The sequence below is a fragment of the Zingiber officinale genome, chromosome 1A (assembly GCF_018446385.1).
Source record: "Zingiber officinale cultivar Zhangliang chromosome 1A, Zo_v1.1, whole genome shotgun sequence".
NCBI lineage: Eukaryota > Viridiplantae > Streptophyta > Magnoliopsida > Zingiberales > Zingiberaceae > Zingiber > Zingiber officinale.
In genome coordinates, this window is record NC_055987.1 from 153,339,442 (window position 1) to 153,349,250 (window position 9,809).

The 9,809-nt window shown below is 35.9% G+C and overlaps 1 long non-coding RNA gene across 1 annotated transcript; it reads left to right on the top strand.

The window, feature by feature from the left end:
- The first annotated feature begins 1,231 nt into the window (after nt 1-1,231).
- Nucleotides 1,232-1,827, top strand: LOC122011361. Its single transcript, XR_006119940.1, has 3 exons — nt 1,232-1,414; nt 1,489-1,579; nt 1,811-1,827. It is a non-coding gene; the product is annotated as an uncharacterized LOC122011361 (long non-coding RNA).
- Nucleotides 1,828-9,809: the final 7,982 nt, after the last annotated feature.

Consider the following 9,809-nt stretch of genomic DNA (forward strand, 5'->3'; position numbering starts at 1 on the left):
TGAAGAGATTTGGCCTCAGAGGTAAGCTAGCTCCGCGGTACATTGGTCCTTTCGAGATCTTGGAGAGGATCGGAGCGGTAGCTTACCGATTAGCATTACCACCGTCCCTGTCAGGCGTTCACGATGTATTTCACGTATCGATGCTTAGGAGATACGTGCCCGACCCGACACATGTGTTGGCAGATATTCCAGTTCCAGTTCAGCCTGACATTACATATGAGGAGGTTCCGGTACGGATTCTCGACCGGAAGGAGCGTCAGTTGCGGAACAAGACTATCCGGCTGGTTAAAGTCGGATGGCAGCATCATTCGGACGAGGAGGCTACTTGGGAGCTCGAGGATACTATCCGAGCTCGATATCCCCATCTTTTCACTTGATGTATGTGATTTATTTACCGTTCAGCATTTATACTCTATATCTGTTGTTAGTACTTGCTGATGGTAGATAACGAAATTTGGGGACCAAATTTTTATTAGTGGGGGAGAATGTAAAATACCGGAAATAGGCGAATATTAATAAGGGAATTTTTCGGAATTTTTGGAAATTTTTCGGGAATTTTTCGGAGCTCGTATGGACGAGTTTACGGGGATAAAACGGGGTTCCGGGAAAGCCTGTTTGGGTTACCCCATTTAAGCGAGGAAATGTTTATTTCTTAAATTCCTTTTTCTTTTTATTTTGTTTTCTCTTTTTCTTTATTTCCTCCGCTTCTTTCCCCGCACACCCGACGCCGAAACCTTTCTCCCCGCGCATCCTTCTCTTCTTCCCCACGCGAACTCGTGCCCTAACTGCCTCTCCCCAACCGGCGACGCAAAATCGCCATTTCCCCTCGCCTCTCCTCCTCTTATCTTCTCTGTGAGCCACTCTGTCCAAATCCTTTTCGGCGCCGGAGCAATTCTTCTCGGCCGGTGAAGCCTCGTGAGCCGAAGCAGTGGTGTCGCCACCCTTCTATTCCGCGACGCTGGTGCCTCCTCTCGGCCCGTCCACCCCCGCCGGCCACCAGGTCCGACCCAGCGCCGCGGCGACTTCCTCTGCCCTAACACCCTCTGTCTATCACGGCGACGCCACTTTGCCCTAGCCGTTGCAGTAAAGGGGGGAAATCTTGTTGTTTCTCTGGTCTCCTTCGATTTCTTAACATCGTTCTTCTTTCGGTCTCGGTAATAAGCAGCGAAGAGGCATGGGATCTGTTCCACACCAGCCATTTGGGTGAAGGGATAGCTATTGTCCTCACCAACTGTTGTCCGATCTTCTTCTCTGTTCCGGCTCGGCACCATTGTGGCATTTGGATTTCACCAGAGGAAGCTTCAGACCTGTTTGGGCTTTAGCCATTCTTATTGAGGATGATCCACAGCTTCGGACATAACTTCCAGCAGCAAGATCTGTGTTTGTGAGTTGGCAGGAAGATACTTAGAGTGAGGTAAGCTTCGGTTGTTGATTAGGATTGTTGTTTGATTGGTTATTATCGATCTTGATTTCATCTGATCCGAACAGTGAAGAATTTCAGCAGCCAACAACCCTTGACGGCAGTAATTCCAGCCAGCAACTCTTTGATTCCAGTACAAACCAGTGGCTGTGAATTTAGGTATGGTGTAGGATAATGGATCCTTGTTATAGATTGAGTTGGTTTTAAATTAATCTAATGGAATGATTAGGGTTAAGACAACTAACCCTAGTCAATTGTTAGATTTAATTTAGGTAGGCAAATGGTTATGTTGATTAGGGTTTTCCCTAATTTAGTCTCGTGGATTTTATTTAGCTATTTAAATTCTTATGAATTTTAGCTAAATAAAAATATATATGTTGATTGGTACAGGACTTTGATTCGAGACGGTGTCTCGACGAGGGATCTATTTCGGATTGGACCATTTCTTATTGGAGGCGGGTACTTTTGACTTATTGTCTTTGATATGCTTAGTAATTAAATTAACAAGATGCATTAATTGTGTTTCTTACTTGTTTCGGTTAATCACTGCCCAATACATGCTACCTGTTGATTGATTGTTTGTTTACATCTTGTATGGATATGTACCTGATTCCACATGCTCATGGGTAGAGATATAACCATATTTTGCCATGTCAGGACCTAGGTTTGATACCTTATATGATCAGATACCTTGATATGATTCATTCGCTTTGGTGCACATTATGATATGTCCAGAGATTGATTTAGTATATTACCATGTTTAGTGACATGCACCATTCGCATGATTGCATGCTGAGTGATTGATTGCTCCATTATTGTCGAGCACTTTGCCAGTTTTCATCACTGTTCGGTGCTCCGTTGTGACGCTCATGGGTAGCGTGACACAGCGTGGTAGCACGTCAGTTTGACTCTTCCGGTGCTTCGTTGATCCGCTCATGGGTAGTGTGACGCAGCGTGTAGCACGTTAGAGATTCCTCCCCGTCATAGTGTACCGGGAGATGAGAGCATTGCGCTCCCCCATTTATGATTTGGGGTAGGAGTATGTATGTACTCCGACAGCATCCCGTCCACTCGATCACTCATCAGGAGTAGTGTTGCTGAGTGCACGGTTGTCACAGCCCTACCCACTCGGTCCCACTGTTGTTGTGAGTCGGCTGACTGGCGTCAGGGGTGACCATGACATTGGCATCATATGCATGATGCATTTATTGTTTGTGTTTGTGTTTGTTGCACTTATATGCTGCACATTGCTTGGATACCTTGATTGACATGCATACAGGTCTTCTATACCTTTCGGACTGTTTGTCCCTTTACCGGGTCCTGGTTAGTACAGATTCTCTCCTGTCTACTTCGGTTTGCATTTACCTTTATTTTTATCAGGAGACTGTACGCATGATTAGTGCTAGGTGTTATTTCTTTACTTTGCATATCAATTGTACCTGCTGAGTGTTGGACTCACCCCGCCTCCATTGTTGTTATTTTCAGGTTGATGCTGTCAGGAGGGAGTTCCAGTCGCTAGTCCCCACAGCACGTAGTGCTAGTCCTCTGCTGGGTTGAGTTGTTATTTTATTTTAGTTTTTTTTTCTCTATCAGACTTTGTTTTAGTCTTGTTTTGGATTTTTCATATGGATATTGTATGGAATCCTTTCGTTTGATGGACCTTTGATATGATTTGGATTTTATTCTACTATATGCCTGCCTGGACGGCAGAAGAGGTGGGTTCGTCGGTTTTGAGCTTTACGAGTGTAGTGGAGTAGGGTGGATTTCGAGTCAGAGTTTTATTGTTTTGCTTACTATTTTATTAACTGCGTGGTTGTGACAGCCAGAGGCTGAATACTTATATAAACTGCGTGGTGATTGGTTTTATTTACTGTTATTATTCCAGCCGCCTGTGGCTGAGGTATTTATGTATGTAGAAAGTTTCAGATTGTCCGTCGTACAGGGGAGATGCTGCCGAAATTTCTTCGGACAGGGACTCCTCTGGGGCGTGACAATGTTTTTTTATTTTAAATTTTCTTTAATTTCTTTTGAACTTCCTTATACTCTCCCCCTTTGCCATATATCAAAATAAATAAGAGAATAAAATGAGCATAGACATAAACACTTAGCTCTTTTAAAATAAGTTTTCCTGTAAATATTTAGCTAAGTTAGAAAATTTGTCAAAAGTTTAAAACCACATTTTTTCAAGGATTTTAAAATTTAAGTTTGTGAAGTAATTTTTAAATAATTTCTAAAGTATGCTTTTAAAAGATTTTTTTTTCAAATGATTTTTCAAAGCATTTTGAAAGATTTAAGTGAAAATATTTAAATAAGTTTTTGAAATAATTTTTCAAAGAATTTTTTTAAATATATTTTAGAAATAATTTTCAAAGGATTTAAAATAAGTTTTTGAAATAATTTTCAAAGGATTTTAAATTGATTTTTAAAGAATTTTCAAATAATTTTTAAAAGATTTTTCAAATAATTTTTAAATAATTTTTAAAAGATTTTTCAAATAATTTTTAAAGAATTTTTAAAATGATTTTTCAAATGATTTTTAAAGAATTTTTAAAATGATTTTTAAATAATTTTTAAAGAATTTTTAAACTGATTTTTCAAATAAATTTTAAAGATTTTTTAAAATTATTTTTCAAATAATTTTTTAAAGTATTTTAAAAATGATTTTTCAAATAATTTTTAAAGGAGTTTTTTAAAATGATTTTTCAAATAATTTTTAAAGAAATTTAAAAATGTTTTTTCAAATAATTTTTAAATAATTTTTAAAATGAGTTTTCAAATAATTTTTAAAGGAATTTTTAAAATGATTTTCAAATAATTTTTAAATAATTTTTAAAATGATTTTTCTAATAATTTTTAAAAAATTTTTAAAGAATTTTTAATATGATTTTTGAAATAATTTTTAAAGAATTTTTAAAGGAATTTTCAAAATGATTTTTCAAATAATTTTTAAAGAATTTTTAAAATTATTTTTCAAATAATTTTTATAGAATTTTCAAAATGATTTTTCAAAATGATTTTTCAAATAATTTTTAAAGGAATTTTCAAAATGATTTTTCAAATAATTTTTAAAGGATTTTTCAAAATGATTTTTCAAATAATTTTTAAAGAATTTTCAAAATGATTTTTCAAATAATTTTTAAAGAATTTTTAAAATGATTTTTCAAATATTTTTTAAAGAAATTTTAAAATGTTTTTTCAAATAATTTTTAAAGAATTTTTAAGAGATTTTTCAAATAATTTTTAAAGAATTTTTTGGATAAAGGTTGATTGGGTTTAGTTGTTTTAAATTAAATTTGCTTAAATTTCGAACAATTTGAACTTATTTGAACCTAGATCCATCGCACCCGATTCTAAATTATCAATAAGGTAATTTTAAGTAATTTTGTGAGATGGTTACCTTTAATTTTGGTTATTTCTAAGGATTAATTTACATTTGAGTTAAACTTAGATTTTCCAATTAGTCAATTAAATATGTCTTTCCATGATTGATTCCCAGGTCAGGGCGAGGCTCTAGGCCTGCTTGAGTATGAGATCAAATTAAATATGTCTTTGGTGAAGTTCGCAAGATCAAATTAAGCCCAAGTTCAGAAGTTTCTTCATTCTTCTCCTCTGATTTCTGGAGGCGCAATTCCAATCTCTTGTGTGACGGCAAGAGGGTGTGGTTTGAGGATTGATATGGATTCGGTGTGGATAGTTTAATTCCTTGTTATTTCTTACTTAGTTGGAGCAATTTCTTTATTTATGCAGTTTTATTCAAGTAATTTCTGTTCTTGAAAATCTTGTTATTACATTTCTACTTTCTGAAATTTTGGTTCTGCAGCTTTAGTTTCTGCAATTGTTTTGTTCCTGCAATTTAGATTCTGAAAATTTTGTCCGGCAAAATTAGGTTTAACTTCTGTAATTTTGATCTTCATTTGATTCAAAAAATTCTATTTATGGAAATCGAAATTCTTAGTGTTTGTTTTGTTTTCAATCTTGCTGCTTGTTTCTAAAATTTTTTGCAAATTCAAGTTGAGTTATGTTGATCTTAGGCTTAGTTGCTTTTCTAATTACTTTAGGATAAGTTTTCTTTCCTTGTTAAGAAGTTTAGCTTTCTTGGTGAATTTAAATTCTACTTTAGATTATATTTAGTTAATTTTCTGCTTTTTTACTGATTCGCATTTTGATTTTAATCTAGGATTTAGTTAAAAAAAACACAACAACCCCAATTAAGCTAAGAATATCACAAAAAGAACTCCAAGAAGAGATTTGGATCTAATTCAAGCATTCACTTGCTAGGTTCCTCGAGAAAAATTGACTTGGGCCCTATATTACATTATTTTGGTTGTGTGTGAATTTAGGGTTCTAAAAAATTATGTTAATTTGATAAGTCCATTCGTGACACGTAGAATTTAAGGCTTATCAGACTCAAGCTAAAGATATAAAGGACACCCTCCAGCAGCAACTTGTGGATGTCATACTTCTGACCGGCCAACATCGCAGCTACGTTGAGGTAGTCCGATCGACTCTTGTACTTTTTTAGCGGAGACTGAGTCGCCACGTCGAGCTGCCAAGAGGTGGGAAAGTTCGGCCGCTCAGGAAAGCGCACAAAAAAGTACTCCTTCTAGTGTTTGTTAGAGGTCGGTATTTTATCAAAGAAAATCAAGCCCACTCGGGCTTGGAAAAAGAAAGTCCTCAACTCGGACAACTTGGGATAATAAAAGTAATGAAAGAGCCGAGGAGTGAGGGGAATGTTGTGCAGGCAAAAGAAAATCACCACCTCGCACGGTAGCCGAAAGGAGTTCAGCACTAGTTGATGAAGGGAGACTCAGAAATATTTACACACAGCATAAAAGAAAGGGTGGATGGGGAACTGCAGACCGGCTATAAAATGGTCCCGAAATAAGGAAACACAGCCGGGCGGAGGAGAATTTGGTCAGTTGGAAGGAGAAGGAAGGATGACTTCATATTCGGGAGGAAGATCAAAAGCAGCTTTCAGACTCTCAGCGTCGCCGGCGTCAAACCGAGACTCGATAGAAGTATACCAGAGCCCCGGGATGTCGACGAGGGGCCATGAGGAACTTTCCATCGCAAAAAACCCAGAGAAAAGATGCAGAGAGGAAACACCAAGAAAAGTCTACTGAGCTATCGTCGGAACACAGACGTTGAAAAACTTGAGAACAAGGAAGAACAGACGCCGAAAGACGTGAAAACAAGGGGAGATGAGGAGAAAAGCTTATTGGAAAGGTCGCCGGAGGAGCGAAAGAGAAGGATGTTGCCGGAGCACAGGAGCATGGTCGAAGAACGCAAAGACGAAGTGCGCAAATGCGGCGACACGTACGGGCTTATAAGCCTGAGGGTCGGTCAACCAGAGCTGTCCGATCTAGGTTGCAGAAACCTAGGCCGAGATCTGACCGTTGAATTTGAATCGCCAAATGTCACATCACAGCGGACATCTGCATGTCACGTCAGGCGTGCGTCCACAGTGAGCAGGACACGTGGTGCATCGCCATGGGTTGGCATTTAATAACGTCATGGGAGCGCGCTCAACCTTGATGCGCAGAGATTTGCACGATTCCCCAAAGATTTGGGTGACATAAGCCTGGCTCGCGCTCACCTAAGACAGTCCAAGCAAAGATTTTACAAGTACAAACCTTTGTTGTGCCGATCGGATTGAGGGAGCATACCTATGGCCGAACGACAAGCTTCAACATGCTGATCGTCGTAGAGTAGTCTTATATATCCCGATCAGGAGCCAAGCTGATGCTAAAGGCCGATTGGGAGGAAATCTGCTCAAACAATTGTCCAGTCAGCCGGACTTACATTCTCCTTCGACTAGACTTAAGTGGGGAGGCTTGTGATGTGGTGATGATGAAGCACCCCGCCCCACTACCACGGTGGAGATCAAAGGAGGTCAAAGACAAGGTGGTCTATGCGTAGATGGTATCGGTCGGTCGGGCTAAGCATGCCCCCATCGGGGAGAAGGCTCTGATCTGCCGTCACCTTCGACATGGGGATCAATCAAACAACCGACGCTCAAGGGAGACAATGTGCAGAGGCCGAGCCGAGCGGCTACCCCGCTTGGCCAGACAACATAGCTTGATGTGCAAAGGCCTGGCAACAGGCTTCGGCCGAGCGGCTAACCCACTCGACCTTGTAGCAGGCTTTGGCAATAACAAAGTGGACTTTCGGTCGAGCAGACACTGAGGTACAACGAGGGTTCGACCGACCAGACGGGGCACCAGGGCGGCGGAATTCAGGCCTAGTGCTCAACCTGCTCGGCCTAGCAGTACACTCCTTATGATATCTAGTGATATCCTTTTGAGAGTTGGTGCTGCCGACACCGGGCATGGGCTGCCTGAAAATTGTACGGCGGAAGCTTTCACTGATACTTCAGATATATGCTCGACATGTTAAGGTACTATGCCAGGGACACTTTACTGATGAGTCTTTTCAGGAAAAGCTTTGAGAAGCGTGCGCACCTTGGGAAGCGTGCACATGTGCTACCGGAGCTCTATATAAAGGGAGTGTCCAAGCATCGACGGAGGTAGACGATATTCACTGTTTGTGCTATAATCTTCTTGTTGCTTCGCTTTATTCTTCATCGCCGGTGACTGACTTGACTGTCGAAGGGCCAACGCCGGGGACCCCTTCCCTGGCTCGACACTGATATAGTTTGTGTTATAGGTCAGCGCGGAGTCCACAGGAGGTCAGCGTGAGCCCCATATCTTTAGCTTCCGTCTCTTCGACTTTCGGACAGGATCAAGGGATATTTTAAAAATAACATGGTTAAACTTTAAGGAGGATTTTGAAATTTTCTGAAAGACTGAGTTTTTAAGATACCTTTTCAAAAATATCTTGTCAAAAACTTAAACTTGTTAAACTGCTATTTACAGCTATCTTTAAATTTATTTAAAAATAAAATAGAGGTTAAAAAAACTTTGAAGTTTTGAAGATGCTAGTAGTTTTTAAAATTCAAAGCAGTTTTCAAACATAATATTGCAAAAATATTTATTTATTTTTTATTAATATTCCCCTAAACCTGACATTATTACTTCCTCTGAATTTATTACTCTCCTTAATTTATACTAGGGTTTGAGTATGTTAAAGTTTGCAACACATTTTTAAGGCCCTTGCTCCCCCTTAACCTAGCACCTTCTGGTTATCTTTGTTAGCAACAAGGATTTTAACCTTAGTGCCTAGGGAATTTATTGTTCGTAACACTAATGCTCATCAAAATTATTTATACCTTATTATGATTGTTCACTTAAGTTTGATTAAATAATTAATTTTAGATTTAGGTGTATGAAGTTAGCCTTTAGTTTAAGGTTGAATGACATAATTTGGTACTAATTCAATAATAGTTAATCATTATCAATAGTTTATTGATTAATTTTGACTTGACTCAATTCAATAATTTAATACTTATTTTATTAAAATAACTTACATTTCATATTAATTGACTGATTTAATGAAAATCTAAGTCATAATTTAATTTTGCATTTACATCATCTTTTTTATTAGATTTAACTTAGATTAACTAAGTCAATATTAATTTAGAGTTAAAATTATTAAACAAAGTAAAGGTTCAATTTAAGTCAATCTTTAATTGAGATAAATTATGATTTAATTAAAGTAAAGTTAAAATTTTAATTAATATTTTAATATACAGTCATATTTGTTTTACAATGACTTAGAGTAAATGTTTTAATTATGTTAAATTAAGATACTGATCAAGTTAACCTAAGCCGTTCAATAAAATTACACTAAACACTAATTAATTATTTAATTAATTTTAAAGTTTAAGTTAACTAAATTTTGATTGATTTAATTGTTTAAGTATCTAAATGAATAATTTTTCTTTTAAATGTTTTTTAAAAAAATATTTAAAAAAAAAATAAAATAATTTTAATTTTAATTAAGGTTTAAATTTTAATTTTAAATTTAAGTTTTAAATTAAGTTTTAAATTTAATTTTAAAGTTTTAATTTTAGTTTTAAATTTAATGTTTTAAATTTAAGTTTTAACTTTCGTGTCTTAGTTTTAAAATAATTTTTTAAAGATTTTTTTAAAAATAATTTTTAAAATGATTTTTAAAGTTTTTAAAATGATTTTTAAAGTTTTTAAAATAAATTTTAAAATAATCTTAAACATTATTTTTAAAATTTAAAAAAAAAATAAAAGAATTTAAAAAATGATTTTAATGTTTTTTAAAATGTTTTTTAAAATAATTTTAAAGTTTTTAAAATAATTTTTAAAGTTTTTAAAATAATTTTTAAAGTTTTTAAAATAATTTTTAAAGTTTTAAAAATAATTTTTAAAGTTTTTAAAATAATTTTTAAAATAATTTTTAAAGTTTTTAATTTTTTTAAAAATTTTTTAAAATAATTTCTTAAAAGAATTGTTAAAAT